The 7,263-nt window shown below is 36.7% G+C and overlaps 1 pseudogene; it reads left to right on the top strand.

Annotated features, from left to right (window-relative positions):
- The first annotated feature begins 5,397 nt into the window (after positions 1–5,397).
- LOC121440202 lies at positions 5,398–5,944 on the top strand (annotated as a pseudogene).
- Positions 5,945–7,263: the final 1,319 nt, after the last annotated feature.

Raw genomic sequence — 7,263 nt, 5'->3', positions numbered from 1 at the left:
TTTTTTGTTTGTTTTATGTCTAAAAGCCACTTATGAGTGAGTACATAATGATATTTATCTTTCTGGCTCTGGGTTACCTCACTCAATATAATGTTTTCTAGCTCCATCCATTTGCCTGCAAATTTCAAGATGTCATTATTTTTTTTTCTGCTGTATACTACTCTATTGTGCAAATGTTTCACATTTTCCTTATCCATTTTCAGTGAAGGGGTGTTTAGGTTGTTTCCATGTTCTGGCGATGATAAACAATGCTGCTATGAACATAGTTGAGCACATGTCCTTGTGGCACGATTGAGCATCCTTTGGGTATATACCCCAAAGTGGTATTACTGGGTCTTGAGGAAGGTTGCTTCCTAATTTTTTGAGAAATCACATACAGATATCCAAAGGGGCTATACCTGTTTGCACTCCCATCAGCAATGCAGGAGTGTTCCCTTTAGACTTCATCCTCTCCAGCATAAGTTGTCATTAGTGTTTTTTACCTTGGCCATTCTAATAGGTGAAAGATGGCATCTCAAAGTTGTTTTAATTTGCATTTCTCTGATGTTGAGCTTCTCCTTAAGTGTCTTTCTGCCATTTTAGATTTTTCTGTTGAAAGTTCTCTGTTTAGGATTGGATTCTTTTGATGACCAATTTCTTGAGTTCTTTGTATATGTATATTTTGTCTTCTTGTTTGCTTTTATGCCCCTATGAGGCTGTTTTAAGTACTGTAGCTCTGTAGTAGTGTTTGAAGTCAGGGATTGTGATGCCTTCAGAAGTTCTTTTATTGTACAGGATTGTTTTGGCTAACATGGGTTTTTTGCTTTTCCATATGAAGTTGAGTACTGTTTGTTCATGGTCTGTGAAGAATTTTCCTTGCATTTTGATGGGCATTGCATTGAATCTGTAGATTGCTTTTGATAAGACTGCCATTTTTACTATGTTAGTTCTACCTACACAAGAGTATGGGCGATCTTTCCATTTTCTTGTATCTTCTTCAATTTCTTTCTTAAAAGATTTAAAGTTCTTGCCATACAGGTCTTCCATTTGTTTGGTTAGAGTTATTACGAGATATTTTATGCTATTTGTTGCTATTGTGAAGGGTCATGTTTCTCTGATTTCTTTCTCAGTCTTCTTGCCATTTGTTTAAGGGAGGGCTACTGATTTTTTTTTAGTTAATCTTGTATCCTGCTATATTACTGAAAGTGTTTATGAGTTGTAGAATTCCCTTGGTCGAATTTTTGGGGTCACTTATGTAAACTATCATATCATCAGCAAATAGTGAGTGTTGACTTCTTCTTTTCCAATTTGTATCCCTTTGGTCTTTGTTTGTTATCTTATTGTTCTTGCTAGTAAGTCAAGAACAATATTGAATAGATATGGAGCCAGTGGACAACCTTGTCTTGTTCCTGATCTCAATGGCATCACTGTGAATTTATTTCTTAATTTTTGTCTTGACCCATTTTTCAGTCAGAAGTGAGTTATTCAGTTTCCATGAGCTTATAAGTTTTCTGTTGTTTCTGTTACTGTTAATATCCAGCTTTAATCCATAGTGATCATATAGGATTCAGGAGATTATTTCAGTTTTATCTGTTGATAATTGCTTTGTGTTGAAATATGTGATTAATTTTGTTGAGTGTTCCATGAAATTCCGAGAAGCATATATACTCATTTGTGTTTTTGTGAATTGTTCTGGAAGTATCTGTTTGGCCAATTGGGTATATAATGGCATTTAGCTCCAGGATTTCTCTGTTAATTTTTGTCCAGATGATATGTATATTGGAGAGAGTGGCATATGTAAGTAACTCACTCTCAGTGTGTTACAATAAATACATGACTTAAACTGTAGCAGTGCTTCTTTTATGAACGTGGGTGTCCTTGTGTTTGATGTATAGATGTTAAGATTTTGAATGTTCTCTCAGTTGATTTTCCCTTTTATGAGTGTGAGGCATATTTTTCTATCCCCTTGGATTTGTTTTAGTTTGAAGTTTACTTTGTCAGACATTACAGTGGTTACACCAGCTTGCTTTCTATGTTCATTTTCTTGGAGTATATTTTTTCATCCTTTTATCCTGAGATGATGTCTATTCTTGATGTTAAGGTTTATTTCTTGGATACAGCCAAAGAATCGATTCTATTTTCATATCTATTCTGTTAGTATTGCCTTTTTATTATGGACCCGAGATCATTGCTTTTTGACAGTGTGGATAACCTCCCAGGTTTAATTTGTTCTTCTAGTATCTGCTGTAGAGCTGGATTGTTAGGTAGCTACCACTTAAATTTGGATTTATCATGGAATGTCTTTCTTTATCTATTGTGATTGAATGTCTTGCTGGGAATAGTATTCTAGATTGGCATCTGTGGTTACCAAACATTTGTAGAACATCTTTTCAGAACTTTCTTGCTTTTAGGGTCTTCACTGTGAAGTAATATTTTGTTCTAATTGAATTTTCTTTGTATGTCACTTGGTCTTTTTCCTTTGAAGTTTTTAATATTCTTTCTTTTTCCGTACATTGAATTTTTTTTTTTTGATTTTATGTGTCAACGGTAGTTTCTTCTCTGGTCCAGTGTATGTGGTGTAATGTAATACATTACCTTGATATGCACCTGCTTCATTAGGTTAAGGAAAATTTTTTCTATGATTTTGTTGAAAATATTTTCTGTACCTTGGACCCGAGTTTCTTATCTTTCCTGCTTATAGATTATTTATTTTATAATGTCCAAGATTTCCTGTATGTTTTGACCCTACAGATTTTGTTATGCATGTGTATATATATGTGTATGTATGTATCTAATACATATACATGCATATATATAATGTTTTCTTTTACTCAGATATCTATTTACCTTACCTTCTCTTCAATTCCTGTGATTATCTTTTTCATTTCTTGTATTATGTTGGACAAATTTACTTCTGAGGTTCCTGTTCAAGTTCTTGAATTTTTCATTTCCAGATTTTCCTGAGTTTGAGTTTTCTTTATTGATTCTATTTCCACTTTCACGTCTTGATCTGCTTTAATTATTTACTTTCATTATTTTACTGTTTTATAGATTTATTGGATTTTAATGGATTTATTCATTTATTCTTTTGAGATTTCTATCATAGTCATAAAAGCTACTTTTAGGTCCCTGTGTTTTTCATCAACTATGTTACATATCTCAGGGACAACTGTAGTAAGGTTGTTGGGCTCTAGTGGAGAATATTGTCCTGACTGCTATTGACTGTGTTTTCCACTCTCACATCATGTGGGTTTGAGGCAATTGAAATTATAATGCTCATATCTGGTTTTGTCTTTATTGGGCAAATACATTGTTTCCTCTTTTCTGTTTTTTTTTTTTCTTAAAATGTGATGTTTTGTGTTGCCTGATAGGAAAGTCTTCTGCAAACCTGCTAGGTGTGGCCACTGGGGCATTCTCAGTACAATTTGTTTCTTGGTATTGGGAAATTATGCTTAGTAATTGGCAGGGGCTGGAAAGGGTTTGGTGGAGAAGTCCTCAAGAGGAATAGTAACACAATGTTTCACCAGGATCTGCTTAGTACCCTGAGAATGGGTACAGAGAGGGAGGAGTGGCAGCAGCAGGTGGTCTTCTATGGAGCTAGGAATGGAACTGGGCCATTAGATAAGGAGGAGAGGCAGAGAAATGAAGAAATACAATCTGCTTTGCTAGCTTACCTGTTTTTCTGGCAGGCTAAGGAAGTGGGTTCCCAACGAATACCTGCTGGAATTGGAGACTTGGCCAAAGGGGTAAGGGAGGGGGAGTTTGGGAAGAAGGTCTGCATAATACTTTAGAGATACTGGCAGATATGAAAGGCAGGGCATGACAGCTGATCTGCTGCAGAACTAAAGGATTGTACTTGGAGGAAAGAAGGGATAAGTGAAGATCTGTACTTAAACTCCCTGCTTCCCTGACCGGTGTGGCCTTCAGGTTCCTAGAGAATGCATGCTGGGTTCATAATATGTTTTTTTTTTGTTGTTGTTGTTGGTGGTTGTTTCTTTTTTGGTTTGGTGGGAAGTGGGCTTATCTGTTTTGGGTTTTTTTGTTTTGTTTTGTTTTTCTTTTCTTGGGAGGCTTATGTTTTGCTTTTAGGAAGCACAACTCTAGATTTAACCCACAGTCTAATGTGTCTCTTAAAGTTTATAAAAGCAATCCACAAACTTAGTAATCTTCAGGTTTTATTTTTTAAATGATGCCGGTTAGTTTTTCCTCAACTTGACACAAGTTAGAGTCATCCAGGAAAAGGAAAACTTTAGGTTGAAAATGCCTCCAACATATTTGCCTCTCGAAAAAGTTATGGGACATTTTCTTGATTATTGGTGTGGTAATTTCCAGTCTGCTGTGGGTGGTTCACTTGGACTGTATAAAAAAAGCAAAGTGAGTGTGAGCCATGAGCAACAAGAAAGTAAGCAGCATTCTCTCCTGGTCTGTGCTTCAGTTTCTGCTTTCAAATCCATGCCTTAAGTTTCTCTCTTGACTTCCCCAGATGATTGACTGTAAGCTACAATATGAAATAAGTCCTTCCTACCACAGTTGCTCATGGTCACAGTGTTTATCCCTGCAATAGCAAACCTGCTAAGAAATTGGTGCCAGATAGGGTATTACCATCACAATCCTGACCATATTAATTTTGGGAGAAATGTGCAAGTTTTTCAAATATTGAGCCAGAAAATTCTTTGAATGCTTAAAGCTTAATGGGCTAGTGTATAGGATCTTAGAAAGTAAGAATTTTGAGATAAATGCAAATATAAAAAAACCCTGGCTTAATAAGTTTGAGAGAGAAGCAAAGAATCTATCAGGGCTTTTCTTGTGATATATTTAAATTATAGGTTAATATCTCTGATGAACTCAGATGCAAAAATTCTCATACTTAGAACCCAAATTCAAGAGCACATCAAAAGATTATCCACATGAACAAGTTGACTTCATACTAGAGATGCAGAGAGAGCTTAACATATGGAAACCAATAATTGTAATCTACCATGAAACAAACTACAGAACAGAAACACCATGATCATCTCATTAACTGAAGAAAAGGCCTTTGACAAATACATTATCCATTCATGATAACTGTTCTGGAGTATCTAGGGATGCAAGAGACATACTTCAACATAATAAAGACAATATACAGAAAACTTGTATGTGATATCATTCTAAACAGAGATTTAGAAATCCAAAGATTTTCACTAAAACCAGGATGTCCATTTTCCACACTTCTGTTAAACATAGTACTTGAAGTCTCAGCTAGAAAAATAAGATGAGTAAAGGAAATAAAATATAAATAAGAAAGGGGGGAAATCGCCGCCATTTCGTGGACGCCAGGGCATTGAGAGCATCTGCGGAAGCAGATCGCGAGGGTGCAGGTGGGCCTCGTCGGAGTGTTGGGATTTGAACTGCGGTTCTCGAACCCAGGATCTCGAAATGCATCGTGATTCCTGTCCATTAGATTGTAAAGTGTATGTAAGCAATCTTGGAAACAATGGGAACAAGACTGAATTAGAACGGGCATTTGGCTATTATGGACCGCTCCGAAGTGTGTGGGTTGCTCGAAACCCTCCTGGCTTTGCTTTCGTTGAATTTGAGGATCCCCAAGATGCTGCTGACGCTGTCCGAGAGCTAGATGGACGAACACTATGTGGCTGCCGAGTAAGAGTGGAGCTGTCGAATGGTGAGAAAAGAAGTCGGAATCGTGGCCTCCCTCCCTCTTGGGGTCGTCGCCCTCGAGATGATTACCGAAGGAGGAGTCCTCCACCTCGGTGAAGAGCTCCAAGAAAGAGAAGCTTCTCTGGAAGCCGGAGCAGGTCACTTTCTAGAGATAGGAGAAGAGAGAGGTCTCTGTCTCGTGAGAGAAACCACAAGCCGTCTAGATCTTTCTCTAGGTCTCATAGCAGATCTAGGTCAAATGAAGGAAGTAGAAGACCAGTTTGCAAAAGAAGTGGTGTACAGGAAGTAACTTCATTTGACAGGAGTATGTACAGGAAATTCAAGTTTTGTTTGAGACTTCATAAGCTTGGTGCATTTTTAAGATGTTTTAGCTGTTCATGTTCCCTTAAGCAAGATTGAATTTGCTTTGAACTTTAGTTTTTCATAGACTGAAATAAACCTAGATCCTGCCCAGTTAAAAAAAAAGAATCTGTGGTTTCTCACCAGTTGCAGCTACACAAATCAGCTTTGATTAAGATATGGTACCATCAAACCTTAGCTTCACTGGAACAGTTGATGCTTGTTAGCTAGGGTTTAAAAATAAGTTGCGATTAACAAGAAACCAGCATCACTGAAGAAAAATTTTCTTGGTAATTATACAGAAGCTATGGTTTAGGAGGGCCAAGGTTGCATGTTAAGTTGGTAGCAAAACTTGGTATGTGTTAGAGAAAGCTGTCTCTCCCTTTTCCGAAAGTTAACAAATGTCATTAGCTCCAGATTTAAAGGTGGTGTGATGTACATACACATCCATCCTACTTCTGTGCTGAGATTTGGTCTGCTTTGGACTTTAACAGCTTTTGTATATGTTGTCTTAATTGATGTGAGTACATATGTGCATCCTCTTTGCTATTTTCAGAAGAGACTGTTTTCTTGTGGTCTTCTACCACCTCTGGATCTTACCTTCTTTCCAGCCTCTTCTACAACATTCCCAGTCGTATGGCATTGGAGCATATTGATATTTCACTACCTCTCTTCAGTCTCTAAGATACCATCTATTAATGCAATTTATGTAATATCAGTGCAAACCAATCATACACCAGTAGTGCTTTAATCCTTTCATACTGACGCTGAAAAAAAGATTGTTGAGTTCATGCTTTGGCCCACAGAACCCTGTTTTGTTTAAATTTGCACTTTCTAATTTCTGTGATAACATCTGGATTGAAGTATATTCTTTAAAATTATAGGTTTTGATTGTGTGGTTTCATTTTTAGCTTGGTTCATGTCTTGGGCTTTCATAAATGCTCTATAGAAGTTTGGCACAGTTTCCAACTCCAAAATCATGCACGAAAGAGTGAGGAAAGATTTTAAAAGCTTCGGGCTTGACAGAACCTCTAAAGTCAGCTCATCTAATCTTTAACCTGATTCATTTCAAACATCTCCACCCAACCTTTCATGTTCTCCTTTTATGCTTCTAGTTATAGGAGCTCACATTAAAATATTCTTCTTTTAAATTAAAAACTGAATTGCAGATCTCTGTAGCTTCTATATTTCATAGCTCTGTTTCCTGGAACATTATAGATACTTTATACTTTAAACTTTATTTTCTTCCATCTTTCAGGTCCAAAATTAGAGCTCCAGTTCATT

Source organism: Microtus oregoni, unplaced genomic scaffold, assembly GCF_018167655.1.
Source record: "Microtus oregoni isolate MIOR12 unplaced genomic scaffold, Mior012 000066F_054, whole genome shotgun sequence".
Lineage (NCBI taxonomy): Eukaryota > Metazoa > Chordata > Mammalia > Rodentia > Cricetidae > Microtus > Microtus oregoni.
The sequence above is the reverse complement of the archived record's forward strand: the minus strand, read 5'-3'. Positions and strand labels throughout refer to the sequence as shown.